The 13,904-nt window shown below is 42.2% G+C and overlaps 1 pseudogene; it reads right to left on the bottom strand.

Annotated features, from left to right (window-relative positions):
- Positions 1 to 380: 380 nt before the first annotated feature.
- LOC147982640 (uncharacterized) lies at positions 381 to 13,434 on the bottom strand (annotated as a pseudogene).
- Positions 13,435 to 13,904: the final 470 nt, after the last annotated feature.

Here is a 13,904-nt window from a genome sequence, read left to right as displayed (position 1 = left end):
CATATCACAAATTTGTTGTCTGTCGCTGGTGTTCACATAAGCTCTACATGGACACCATGCTTAGAGCATTACTAGTAGAACCCTCAAACCCTCAAATCCTTCAAGCAGTTTTAAGGGTTGAGAAGTGTCACTTTTTGACACTTTTAAGGGTTGAAAAACAGGGGCAAATACTAGAATTCTCAAACCCAACCCTTAAACTGCTTTAAGGATTGGATTTGAGGGTTCTAGTCTTTGCCTCGACCCCAACCTTTAAATCTATCATTTGACATCTCACAATTTATGACAACAGGAACACAATCAACTTCCAAACAAACTACCAAATGACAATAATTGATGCATGGTTTAATAGTTTACATCACAAAATCATAACCTTCCTCCTCTCATCGGCACCATCACCAAAAAGTTGCACCTCGGCGCCATCTCCTAGACCACAAGCGGGCTCCATCAAGCATCTCCATCGGCACCGGTGGAGTCGTACACACCGCCATCACCACAACTACTCATCGGAGTGTCACCTCGAAAAGTAGAGGACGCAACACGGAACATCCTCTTCCTCTCTGCGATGTCCTCCTTGTAGTCCTTCCACCATTGCAATTGGTCTTCATCCATGTCCTTCTTGGACATCATCATGTGCTCTTTCTCTTCCACCATGAGTTCTTTCCATACCTTTGCCTCTTTGAGCTTGATCATCCTCTCCTCCAACTCGGCCTTGCGCTTTGCTTCTTCACGCTTTGCTTCAACTTGTGCAAGCTTGACCTCTGTCTTCTTCTCGGTGATAAGAAGCTTCGTCTCCAATGTCTTCGTTGTCAATTCCTCTCTTGCCTTCATCATGTGGTCCATCTTCTCCCTTAGGCTTGACGCCTCTTCTTCCATCTTCACCCTTAGCTTGCCCTTCTTGGTTCCCTCGGGCTTGCCCAAGTTCCTCTCCTCCTCATCTTCACTATCATCCATCCTTAGCATTGCCGACTTCTTGGGTGTGGTCTCTTGATCCCTCAACTTTCACTTGTCAAAGGTTTGAAGAATTGACCAAACATGCTTAAATGGGAATGGCTTGCCCTTGGAAGCGGCCATCTCCTTGTACCTCATGCCGGCAATTGTCTCCTATCAATATCGGTATACACTAAACATCTAATATGTGTTCAATTACAAGAATCTCAACATCTCCTTCTCACACAATGAATATGTCATATGTGTTCAAATAAACTCAACATCTAATATTTCAAATAAACTCAACATCTAATATATATCTAAACAAACATCTCATATATGTCTACAAAACTCAACATCTCATAGTTATCTATAAAAATAGGCATCTCATATATATCTAAAAAAACTAAACAATCTGGGGTTTCACTAACAAGAACCATATATTGTGAACTAAGCAACAACACTACGGTACTACCACTATGACTACACATCCTAAATCAAGCAAATCAAGAAAATCAAGGGTTCCATCAAATCTTGGACAAATCTCTAAAATGGCAACAAATTTACGGAGGAAAAGAAAAGGAACGGAGGAGTTTACCTAGTAGGATGGATTGGAGATCGAATCCACGGATCAAATCTTCAGATCTGAGAGGGATGGGGGGGAGGGGATTCGATGGGGGCGCCGCCGCTGCTCTTTGTCCAGAGAGCGGAGAGGGGGAAGAACTGCCTGGTCGAGCTGGGTCGATGCGCTTTAAGTCACTGTGCAGCGCCTAAGCGCTAGGCGCTGCACATTACAAGTGTGGCGCCTAAGGCTTAGGCGCTGCAATGCTGTCTGTGGGGCCGCAACTGGACTAGGGCTGCCACGCTAGCAGGAAGTGCGACGCCTAAGGCAGAGACGCTGCATAGTAGTGTGCGGCGCCTAGCTGTCGGGCGCCACACGAAAGGGTCAGCAGAGTGAAATTTTTTCGAAAGCAGATTAGTTTGTGATTTGGTTTCGCCTTCAGGTCAAATATGTGATTTCTGCCGTTAACTGTCTGACTGACTGACTGACTGGTTCAGTTTCAGAAATGCATGACGTGGCTGTCATTTGGACCATGTTTTTACCGTTGCGTTGGTCCATCTGTACTAAGGTGCAGAATTCTACTCTGGCTGTACTAAGGTCCATCTGTACTGGAAAAGGTACATGCAGAAAGGAAATCACTGTCTGTACCAACTTCAACTTGGTTGGGTTGGCTCTGGCTAGTAATTAATTCGAATGCCCACTCAAACCATTTCACCCCCAATTAAGGAGCCTTCTTCAGCTGAATTCCTCAAGAGAGCAAAACACCCCCAATCCCAATCTAGAGGGTATTACACGTTTAATCACAAAGATAGAGTGGAAGCGTTGTTGTCCCGTTGGGGCGGTCTATATCTTACAAACTTCTCTCTTAATAAATGAAAATTCTAAGTCTTTTGCCTTGTCCCGTTGGAGATTCTTGTCCACATGGATAAGGGAGGACGTCACCTCAGGATTATTGCTATTAGTTTCAGTGCTTATCTCTAGCATTGTATTAGTCTTCTTTTAACAATGTTTATAATGACGTCAAGCAGCACAAAAGGTATCAGTTGTCCCTGTTCCACATAGGAGCTACGTTTTGTTTTCCCAAGATACATGTTTTTTCGTGGTACACCCTTGTATATGATGGCCGAAATCGCCTCACTCTTTCCCCACAGGCTGTCCATACTCCCCCCTTCTTTCTTTTCTGGTTGACCACCCGACGAGCATCTTTGGCAAATCTCTTTGCCGCTACTACAATTCATTTTCACATTGGGTGGGCTCGTGTCATACCCCACCTTTCTTATTGCCAATATGCCCTAAATTTTAGCCCACCTTCAAAAATAGCATTGCGGACATGTCAGAGCTGGCACCGGCTTTTCAGACAGAAATATGATGGTACAAGAAGAATCAATATTTCTTAAACAGTTTGACTCCGAGAAAGAAAATGAAAAACAGTTGAGTGATTGCTAACAAAACCATTTATTTAAAAACTATAAGCACACTTCCGCCCAGAAATGTTGCAACGCGGTGATTTCTTTCATCCTGAATGAGTGAATGTAAGAAAATTACGTTTGTTAATGACAATGAGCGATAAAAAGGGTATATGTTATGACTGTTTACGTAGAAATGATATATATAGTATACTAGCTGCCCCCGGTAATATACACCTTTTTCCGTAATAGAACCTCATATATGAATGTCGAAATTGCCCATAGTGTTCACATAAGCTGACCTCCCCCTCTCTCCCTCATCCAGTCCATAGGCTCTCTGCCGCTTTGCTCTCACCTACCCTAGTATGACATTGTCGACCATCCTCCCTCTCTCCCTCTTTCGGACCATCGTATCTCCGCCGCTTGCTCTCACATACACTGGTATGACATCGACAACCCTCCTCCCCATCTCTCCCTCTTCTGGCTCACAGGTCATGTGCCGCTTTGCTCTCACCTACCCTGGTATGAGGTCAACGACCCTCCCCCTCTCTCCCTCTTCCGGCCCACCAGCTCTATGCCGCTTTGCTCTCACCTCCCCCGGTGTGACATCGATGAGGGTCTATGACAAACAACTCCACCGCATGCTACCTCCTCCCCTCTTCTTATCACCACCAAATAGCTTTGTGCCGCCACCTTGTTTTTAGTTTTTTCGCATCGGTGTCGACTTAACAAGCATATACCACCAAAATTAAGGCCTTCGTGCATCACCTCCATTGTCGCCAGTGCAGCGTACGTTTCAGCCCATCTTTGCCATCAGTACCGTGTACATGTCAGCCATATTTGTCAACACTACCACAGACGTGTCGGCAACGTCTTTGGCTCGTCGGACATGAAATAAGATGGTGGACAAAGAATGGGTTTTAAAAAAATAACATGGGATTTAAAATAATAAAAATAAAATAATAATCAAGTGTCTATTAACACAATCATATAAATAAACATCGTGCTCACAGTTCCACCTAATTAAATGACGCAATGCAAACCCGGGTGAATGTAAGAAGACTTCGTTTTCTCGAGATAGTTGGCAAGTAAATAAGTATCTGAGATGGTCAGCAACATCCATGGTACGCAATAAGTCATTTCCTAACTAGGAAAAGAAAAGAACTAGTAGAGTCATTTAGTCATCAATGGTTCCAGGACTAGCTAACTAACATTGCTCTGCTAGAAATGGAAGGTGTGCCATGGTTGATAGATGCTTGCGAAAGTTGACAAGAATGTTTCTTCTTGTGGAAGGTGGCAACTTGGGATCTTATCATCCACTCATTGAGGCTTTCATCCTAGGCAAATTTTAACATGGTCCTAATAAAAATATTTGCGCATTGTTCCATGGTCCTGTTATCCATGTAGTGGTCTTGCCCGTTGATCTACAGTGCTACTGCATTCTTATCGATCTTTATTAAGCTAGAATAATAATGAAAATATGACCTTGCCCATGAATACGGGGAAAAAGTCTTGCATTCCAAGGGAGGGGACACAAGACAAGCGGCAATTCACGCACTATTTCAAGAGACAAAATGTATCCAAACTCAAATAATTGATCCAGCTAAACTTGAGACACGGAAGAGAAAAGAAGAACACTATGTTGTGGTCTGCCTCTGATCTCGACGTAAAATATAGCTCATGCATGCATGCTAAACCTCCTCTGCCTGATTGTCATCCATTTTGCATGACGTGTCTATCATTTTTTCATATAATTAACTTTTTCTTGCGGGTGTTTCATATAATTAACTGGCCATCTTTTCACCATACGTTCCGTTTGATTGACAATGTGGAGGTGCAATCTTTCATGAAAAAAAGGAGGTAGTGGAAACTTACCATGGATTCGTTCATGACAGAGATGTGTCCTAAACTCCTAATCCTAGTCATCAAGAGTTGACAACAACCCATTGCCATTAGTTGGTTAATTGAATAACACTCCTCCTCCTTTGCAATGAGTAACTAATCCTAGTAAGTAGCTAGTTAGTTGTACCACCCGGTCAAACATTTTTCACCATTCTAAATCACTGCTGATCCCTTGAAACAAAAGAGCGAGCCATTGAGACTAGCTTCACCAGATCGAACTCTCAGTGTGATGAGAAAGATGGACAATGGTCACTCAAGCTTGCATGCTGACCGACTTGGACAAGACGAAGAGTAAAAAAAACTAAAACATAACTAGTTCACAACCAACAACATGACAAAAGTTCTATATATGCCTTTTAATTTTGACCTAAAACATGACTTATGCATGCTAAACCCCCTGAGCTTAATCATCTCGCATGATCGATGCATCTGTCGTTTTGACCGGACATATTAATTGGCCACCTTTTTAGCATGTGGATAGAGGTGCAACAATCACGAAGTGTCCACCTTCGCTCAATTTGGGTCAGACATGCTGAATTTGAAAGCATTTCAATCTATCAAAAATCAAGTCAACCGTGGTTGGTGAAAGTTCCGGTGGTGATGGTGGGCGGGCCAGTCGATCCATACCGATGCTTATGTTCGTCTTTGCTCCTATCTTAGCAATCCGAACTTACTATTCAAGATGGGTTCCTGGCAGGCTGGAGCCACCTACTTAACATTTCAATGGAAGAAAACGAGAAGAACGTAGAAAGGAGAAGCAACTTATCATATATGATTCGTTCATGGCGGAGATGCATGATTCGTTCATGACGCTTTGGTACACCCCCTCTAAACACACCAAGGAACGAGATTTCTTCATACCTCTTCATAATAAAGGGTAGGATCGTGTTTTCTAGAAACTTGTTTTTTTTAAGGCAAGGGGCGCCCGCCGATTGGGCCGGCCCATTGGCTGCGCTGCCCAAGCACGCCTGGTAAAAAGTCGGAAAAAAGAGATGGCTGAGAATCAAACTCCAAACCTCACGCATGATGTAGACAGTTCAAAGCCAGTGGAGCTAGCAAGTTTGACTGATTAATAACTTGCGAGAAATTATAAGAACTAGTGCCAGACCTGGTTATTTAAAACATTTTTTTAAAATTCAAACACTTTATTTTTCTGAAAACGCAAACATTTTTGGGGCATCACATATTTTTTTCAAATTTGTTCATGTTTTCAAAAAAGTTTGGAGTTTCAAAATTTGCCCGTGCAGACAATTTTTCAGAAAACTTTCGGAATTTCAATTTTTGTTCTCATTTTTTAAATGTATTCATAATTTTAAAATGTGTTACAATTTTTCAAAGATTATTCTTGGTTTCAGAAAAATGTTCTCATTTCAAAATGTTGTTCACAGATTCAAAAAAATGTTCGCCTATTAAAAAAGTTCATGGGTTTCAAAAAATATTCTTGTTTCCAAATTTTGTTTTACAATTTGGAAAAGGTTTTCATTTTCAAAAATTGTTCATGGAGTCTAAAATATATTCGATAAATGTAGTCATAAAGGACTAGCGCTACAATTAATCAAAAGCAGCTGGTAGACGGTGTGCCTAGCACCACTCGTTCACTTCTCTAAGGGGGTGGTGAGTTCAAATCCTGGTAGCGTCCGTTTTTGTGATTTTACGGCCTGGTATGTTTCTGTTCCTATTACTGGGCCGGCCCAGTAGCGGGTTCTCTCCTGCACAACATACGTAGGGTTTGTGCGAAATCACTAATTAAGAAGTACTCGTTGCAAAGAACACTTCACTTTCTCAGGTCGTGACAAGTGGCGCACATGCAGCGTGCCACTTGTCGCAACCTGGAAGTTTTCCCTTTTTTCGTAGATCCGTTTATTCAAAACGTTTTATCTCTTAAACCCTGCGTCCAAATCTCGAACTGTTTTCATCATTAGATTCCTCGCGTCGAGATCTTTAAAACTAGATTCCATGTTGATATATTTTGACGAACTTTTTTTTTCACGAAAAAACCGGACGAAAAAAACCGGGCGAAAAAACCGAACCGGGAGCACGGTTTTTTCCCTTTCCGAAAGAGGCACGCCCGTGCCTCTCGCGAAATCACAACCGTACCTCTCGTGGAAGCAAAACCGTGACTCTCGTGGAAGGCAAAAAAACAGAAAACGCATTTTTTTTCCGTTTTCGAGAGGCACGATGGTGACTCTCGCGAAAGCACAACCGTGCCTCTCGCGGAAGCATAACCGTGACTCTCGTGAAAGAAAAAAAACAGAAAACGCGTATTTTTCCCCTTTCCGAGAGGCACGGCCGTGACTTTCGCGTAAGCACAACCATGCCTCTCGCGGAAGCAAAACCGTAACTCTCATGAAAGAAAAAAAAACAGAAAACGCGTTTTGTTTTTCCCTTTCCGAGAGGCACGGCCGTGACTCTCGCAAAAGAACAACCGTGCCTCTCGCGGAAGAAAAACCGTGACTCTCGCAAAAGAAAAAAACAGAAACGCGTTTTTTTTTCGTTTCCGAAAGGCACGTCCGTGACTCTCGATAAAGCACAACCGTGCCTCTCACGGAAGAAAAACCGTGACTTTTGCGAAAGGAAAAAAAAGAAAACGCGTTTTTTCGCGCAAATTTTTTTTCCGAATTTTTTTTATCGAAAAGCTAAGAAAGACCGGGGGAAAACCAAAACATCGAAAAAACCCAAAAAAAAACCGTTTAAAAAGCCGAAAACGTGCGTGGAAAAATAAAAAAAATAAATTCGAAGGGAGCGTCCAGAACGCGACACGTGACGAATGGCTTAGAGCACGCCAAGTGGCGCTGATCGTTGCGAGGCTCCCGAAGGAGCTCCTAGTCGGCGGGGAGCTCCTAGTCGGCGCTGTTAGCGCCGATTAGCGATCCTGGCGCTTGCAGGAACGCATAGCGGGCCGGCCCACTTGTTTTTTTTTCTGTTCGAAACTGCAAAAAAGATCTGTAGGGAGGACTCGATCTCGGGACCTCAGCCTTATCTACGGCAATGAACAACCAGTGCTTACTGAGGTTGCTTGCTTTCTTCTATTCTTGCTCAAGTTATTTTTTGTGTATCTCTTTTTCTGTAACGGTTTTGCTCGCCTTTTTTCCTTCTTTTTTTGTTAAATGCGTGCACTGTTATTAAAAAATCAAAGAACGTTTTTTCTTTCAAAATCCACGATTTTTTTTTCAAATATGAAAGAAAATCATTGTTTCTTAAAGTTCATCGAATTTGAAGAAAGTTCATCAAATCTGAAAAAAATCATGAATTTGAGAAAAGTTCATAAAATTTAGGATAAACTTCATGAAATTTCGAAAAAATGTTCACAAATTTGGAAATAGTTCATCAATTTTGAAACAAGTTTACAGATTTTGAACAAAAAGTTCACCAATTTTTTAAAAAATCATAGAATTTGAATAAAAAAGTTCATTAAATTTGAAATAATAGTTCACTGATTTTGAAAAACGTCCTTCGATTCTGAAAAAGTTCATTGATTTAGAAAAATGTTCACTGAAATTGAAAAAAAGTTCATCGATCTATAAAAAATTCATCGAAATTGAAAAGGAGTTTATCGAATTTGAAAAAAAGTTCATCAATTTTAATGAAAAGTTCATCGAAATTGTAAAAAAGTGCACAAAATCTGAAAAAGTTCATAGAATTTCAAAATAGTCCAAAGAATCTGAAAATATGCATTGAATTTTAAAAATATCATCAATTTCAAAAAAAATAGTTCATCGGTTTGAAGAAAAAGTTCATTGAATTTGAAAAGTTTGTGCATTTTTGTAAAAGAAAAAGAAAAATGAAATCTCAATTCAATCGAACTTGAGCTAGAATAGAAAGAAGAAAAAAGAGAATATTAGCCATGATTGTGAACGTGGCTGAGTGGTTGGTTCCCAACTAGACCCGTGAGAAAGCTGTTGCAGGCGCCGGTTTGTGAAAAACTGAAGAATCCGGCGCCGGGTTTGTGACTTTTACGGCCTGCTCTGTTTCTGTTCCTATTAGTGTTTATTAGGGTTTAGTGCCCAATAGTATAGATTATCTTATTTATTGTCATACATAACACAAAGTAGTATAGCATTTATATACATACATATCTTATTTACCTACCTATGCTTTTTTACGAAAAAACTTACAATTTATTCATCTTCAATCATGGTAGTACAACGAACACTATAAATAATAAAAATTACATCCAGATCCGTAGACCACCTAGCAATGACTACAAACACTGTTACTCTAACCCTCTCTTCCTTCTTTAATTCTCTGCAACATCAGCGTGTTTGCTATTCCCATGTACATGATACTGGCTAAGATACCACCACTATGGCCAGCCTAAATCACCGGAGTACTAGCAGAGCAACAGGGAGCCCTTGAAATCAGCTTCACCTGAATTTCTTTCTACCTTTCTAGAAGAGAAGAGAGCAACACAGCAGAAAAATATCTGGACGTTACTCACCAAGTATTACAAATTAACTAATCGTAACTCTAGCCATGCAATACTTAAAGGCGTGAGCTTCCGTGTCACAACTGTAGTCTCTTCAAAAAAAAAACAACAGCTTGGCTATCTATAACATACAAATGGGAGTATATTTTTAATAAACAATACAAAACATGGTACACGTATTTCGGCCATTAAATATGATGTTGAAGCCAAGGCTGATACAATAAAAACACCAGATGGAATATCTAGTTATTCTATGTAAGATGGTTCTTAGAAGCAGAATCCCATGTCCGTCTCACTCTGCTCTCTCATCTTCCTTTCCTGTGGGCAGGGCAGGGCAGCTATAATAACCAGCTTTCTCCGGCCCATTTCTATCCACAGTCACTGCAAAAATCAACACAAACACAGAGAGAAAGTGGTGTAACCCATTGCGGTTAGCTCTAATTAATCGTTTTATTGTGTTGACATGATAAACGATGAGTTTGTAAGTGCACACGTGGCAAAATAAAATAAAATAAAATAAAAGGTCACGTCAGTTGGCTAATAAAAATTGCCAATATCCACAGATTTAGTTGCTCATTGCAATTTTTGGTTTAAGACTTAGCATTTAAAAATTCCATAAAGTTAGTATTGACTTGAGAACTTTTTAGCTTATCTGGACCACAGTTTTTGAAGATATTGACAACTTGTTGGCTCAATAGGATTTTTTCTTTCAAAATTATTTTAAGACAATACAAATAAAATAAAACCATGAATATCAATTATTGATCCGTAAAATTTCGACTCGTGTTGACCATAGTTTTGGGAAAGTTTTAGTTAGGCCAAGCCGGCTGATATGGCATGCTTTTTTTGCCACGTGTACACTTACGAGTAGGACCCGTCTATTAGGAATCATGTCAACAGAGCCAGATATAGTAATTGATTAGAGTTATCTTACGAGTAGGACCCACCTATTAGGAATCATGTCAACAGAACCAGATACAGTCATTGATTAGAGTTATCAACAGCGGATTACACCAAACCTGAAGAGTAGGTGTTTTGAGCAAATTCGACTCCAATAGTTGGCGTTTTGTTCAATTTACTCGGTGTTTCACTCATGGTATATGCTAGAGAGATGCTTGCAAAAGTGGACAAGAATGTTTCTTCTTCGGGAGGGATTGTGCCTACAATTTGGTGGGGTCTTTATTATGATCCATCCATACATCATGGCTTTTGTCGCAGCAACGCCAACAATCTTCTTTATTTGTGCACTGTTGCTGTGCATCCATCATCTTTTATTAGGAAAAGGAGAAAGCGAGAGAGATCTTGTTATCCATGCCATCCAGATGCAGTGGTCTTGCCCGCGCTGTAGTACTACTGCTAGTGGTCTTGATCTGGTTGATGTTAATTACAGAAATGAAATGAACTTGAACTACACTAGTACAGTAGTATGATACTGCAGTCAGCGTTGCAGAGACAAGGCTAAGTCTGTCTGTGGAGTTATTAAACTGAACTTTAGGCAGCCCACTTGTTGTTGTGTAATACTAAAGCAAAAGAAAAGAAGAACCCTTGTGTATTCCTGCGTAAAACTGGACACTGAAGACCTGACTGACTGACTGCTAATTTTGATTCTGTTAACTATGCATGCTAGCTAGTTAAACTACCCTTCATCTCGCATGCATGATGTGTTGATGGGATATTTTTTTCCAAACAATCTCAATAGACGGGAACGAAGGAAGAAGAGCATCCATGTGCAGAAAAATAAGTGTTGATGGGATTAACTAGCCAATCTTTTTAACGTTGCCCATGTCTGGAAAAGCTAACTACTTACACAAAGATTAGTATAGAAAGAGGCGGCCACTTATCATGGGCGGTTTGTTCATGACAGGGGTATGTCCTAGCTAGACGCTAGTCATCATCAGTTAACCCCAACCCATTGCCATTGGTTGGTTAATTGATACTCCTTTGCTTTAATATGGGTAATTAATCTTACTAGCTAGTTTTATCATCCAGCTAAAAATAAATTCACCCCTTTCAGAATTATGCCTCTACGAACAACATGAGGCCTTGAAAATTGGAATCAGCTTCCGCCGAATATCTAGAGGAGAGCAACGTGTCCGATCGGGTAGCTCACCAGGTTTTACAATTATTAGCGGTAACTCGACGGATCATGTATATAATGCATTTTTTCACATTAAAAGGCCCGGTATGCATCCTTTTCCTTATCTTGTAGCTGAATTCGTTCAGCGTGCATGAGATGTATTTTCTAACTGAATTCAATCAGCGTGCATGGGATGTATTTTCTAACGACGTTAAAGTCATGTCATGTGTACAAGAATATATACCAACTTCAAACTAACAAGATAACAATGGAAAAGATGATCTTGTGCAAGAATCTCGGGAAGAAATCTGGAGCAGCATCAATTCAGGCTATATTCCCAGACACAAAAGGTGTCCACTGTCCAGACTAACTAAACTAATCCAACTACGCCTGTCGCACAGAAGAGAAGAGAAGAGAAATCTGGAGCACCGTTAGATGTGATGTTGAAACCAAGGCGAGATGCAGATCCAAGGACAAGCCGTCCTTGAACAAGAAAAAATAATCCCAGCTAGAGTGCTACGTATTAATTTATCTTGAGCAACAACAGAAAACCCAGCTACAGTACTATACACAGATCCAACGAATACGTATTTGTTTATCTGGAAGTAAGATGCTTCTTAGAAGGAGAATATGATATTTTTTGGCCGTGTAGAATCTCCAGCTTCTTTGAAGTAAGATGCTTCTTAGAAGGAGAATGTGATATCTTTTCCTTCTACTCTGCAAATGTTACCCAGCGCTGTAAGTAGAAAGATAAGTTGAGCTGACAATGACTGTGTGCAACAGCGTTACAATTGCATTTTCACAGAAATTTGTGCATTACTAATTGATGTTTCTTCGTCGGCCGTGCTCGGGTAAACCTCTTGCTGATATGGAGAAGAGAGGACATTGGGCTGTGGCTTGCGTCCTGCCTCGGCTCCTCTGTCGGACACGTAGCGCACATTTCAGCCAGTCTTACCCAACGCCCGATGCAGGCACATCAGAGCTGCTTCTGGCTCACCGGATACAAATAAGATGGGAGAAGAAGAACCGATTTTACCTTAAAAGTTTGATCACGAGAAAATGAGAAGTCTGCAAAAGTCTAGATAGCATTGCTCTGGTACACATGATTGATGGTGTACCTGTCATGCTAGATACATAGATGCCTGCAAAAGTTGACAAGAATGTTTCTGTTCTGGATTGTGTGATCATCCTTCCATTCAATCAAGGTTTAGCTTTTGTGGTTGCTACTTTTTGTGTGCACTGTTCCATCATCTTGTTATCCACGCAGACGTAGTGGTCTTGTTCGTAGATTCACATGACTATTACATTCTTTTTTTTAATACGCATAGCATGCGTATCTTGTATTAAAGAGAGAAAGGGGTACAAGGACCCTCCACCGAAGGTGTTACAACACACCCACGCCACCAAAGGTGCTACAAAACACACTCGCCACCATACCCTAGTGTAGCTCTACGTCTCGTTCGTTGCCCACATGTGAATCCGCCCGAAGAAGTGCTCCATGTCCGTCCTTATGAGGCCCGCCGTCTTCCAGGCTCTACCCTCAGTAAGGCACCTAGCTACGAACTAGTCTAGCGAGCGAAGGGGAATCTCCGTTGAAAACAATCCCGTTGCGATGCTTCCATAGCTCCCAGAGAGCAAGTATGATGATAGCTCTCACGTCCTTATCCGGTGTGATCTCTATGTTCTTGTTGAGCAACCACTCCGGCAATGTGTCGTCAGGTCCTGGAGTCCATCCTGGCTTGCCCAAAACCGTACATATCTGGAACCAAAACTCTCTAGAGAAAGCACATTGCAACATGATATGATTCATCGTTTCCTCCTCCTGGTTGCAAAGCGGGCACGCGTCCTGGTGCGGCAGGCCCCTCCTAGCCAAGCGATCGGAGGTCCAACAACGGTTGCGAACAGCAAGCCACGGGAAGAAACGGCACTGCAGGGGTGCCCGGTTCTTCCATGTCACCATCGCCGTCGGAGCCACTTCCCTGCCCATGAACTTGGCAGCATACGCCGAGCGGGCAGAGTACCTTCCATTGCGCTTCCACGCCCAGGCGATCACATCCGGCACTCCCTCCCGGAGTTGCACCGCGTCGACCCGTGCCCACAGCTCCATGAATTCCCCGAGCGTCGGCCCCTCCATGTTCGGGCCAACCTCGTGCGCCCAAGATCCGCTCGTTACCGCCTCATTAACATGCAGCCGCTTTCGAATGCGTTTGGGGATTCAGGAGTGAATGCTGGGGCGATCTCCTCGATCCTATAGCCATCAAGCCACCGGTCCTCCCAAAACAAAGCATCCCTGCCGTCACTGATTGTCGTGTGCATCGCCGCATTGCATAGCTGTCTGGCCGCTTTCGGTGTTGGTAGCGTGAACTTACTCCACGGCCTCGAGTTGTTGGTCCGAGCCAGCCATGGCCACCTGGCCTGCATGGCCGTGTTCATCCACTGGATATCCGGCACGCCAAGGCCACCAGCCCACTTAGGGGCATAGACCGTCGGCCATGCCACCGCGCAGTTGCCCCCTTTCGCTTCCGCTTTGCCACACCATAGGAATCCACGTAAGATTTTGTTGATAGCTTTGATCGTCTTGGCTGGGAGCTCGAAAGCCAACAT

The sequence above is a fragment of the Triticum urartu genome, chromosome 3A, assembly GCF_056163025.1.
Source record: "Triticum urartu cultivar PI428250 chromosome 3A, HENAU_Tu73, whole genome shotgun sequence".
In the NCBI taxonomy this organism is placed as follows: Eukaryota; Viridiplantae; Streptophyta; class Magnoliopsida; order Poales; family Poaceae; genus Triticum; species Triticum urartu.
This window is presented reverse-complemented; position numbering and strand designations above follow the sequence as displayed.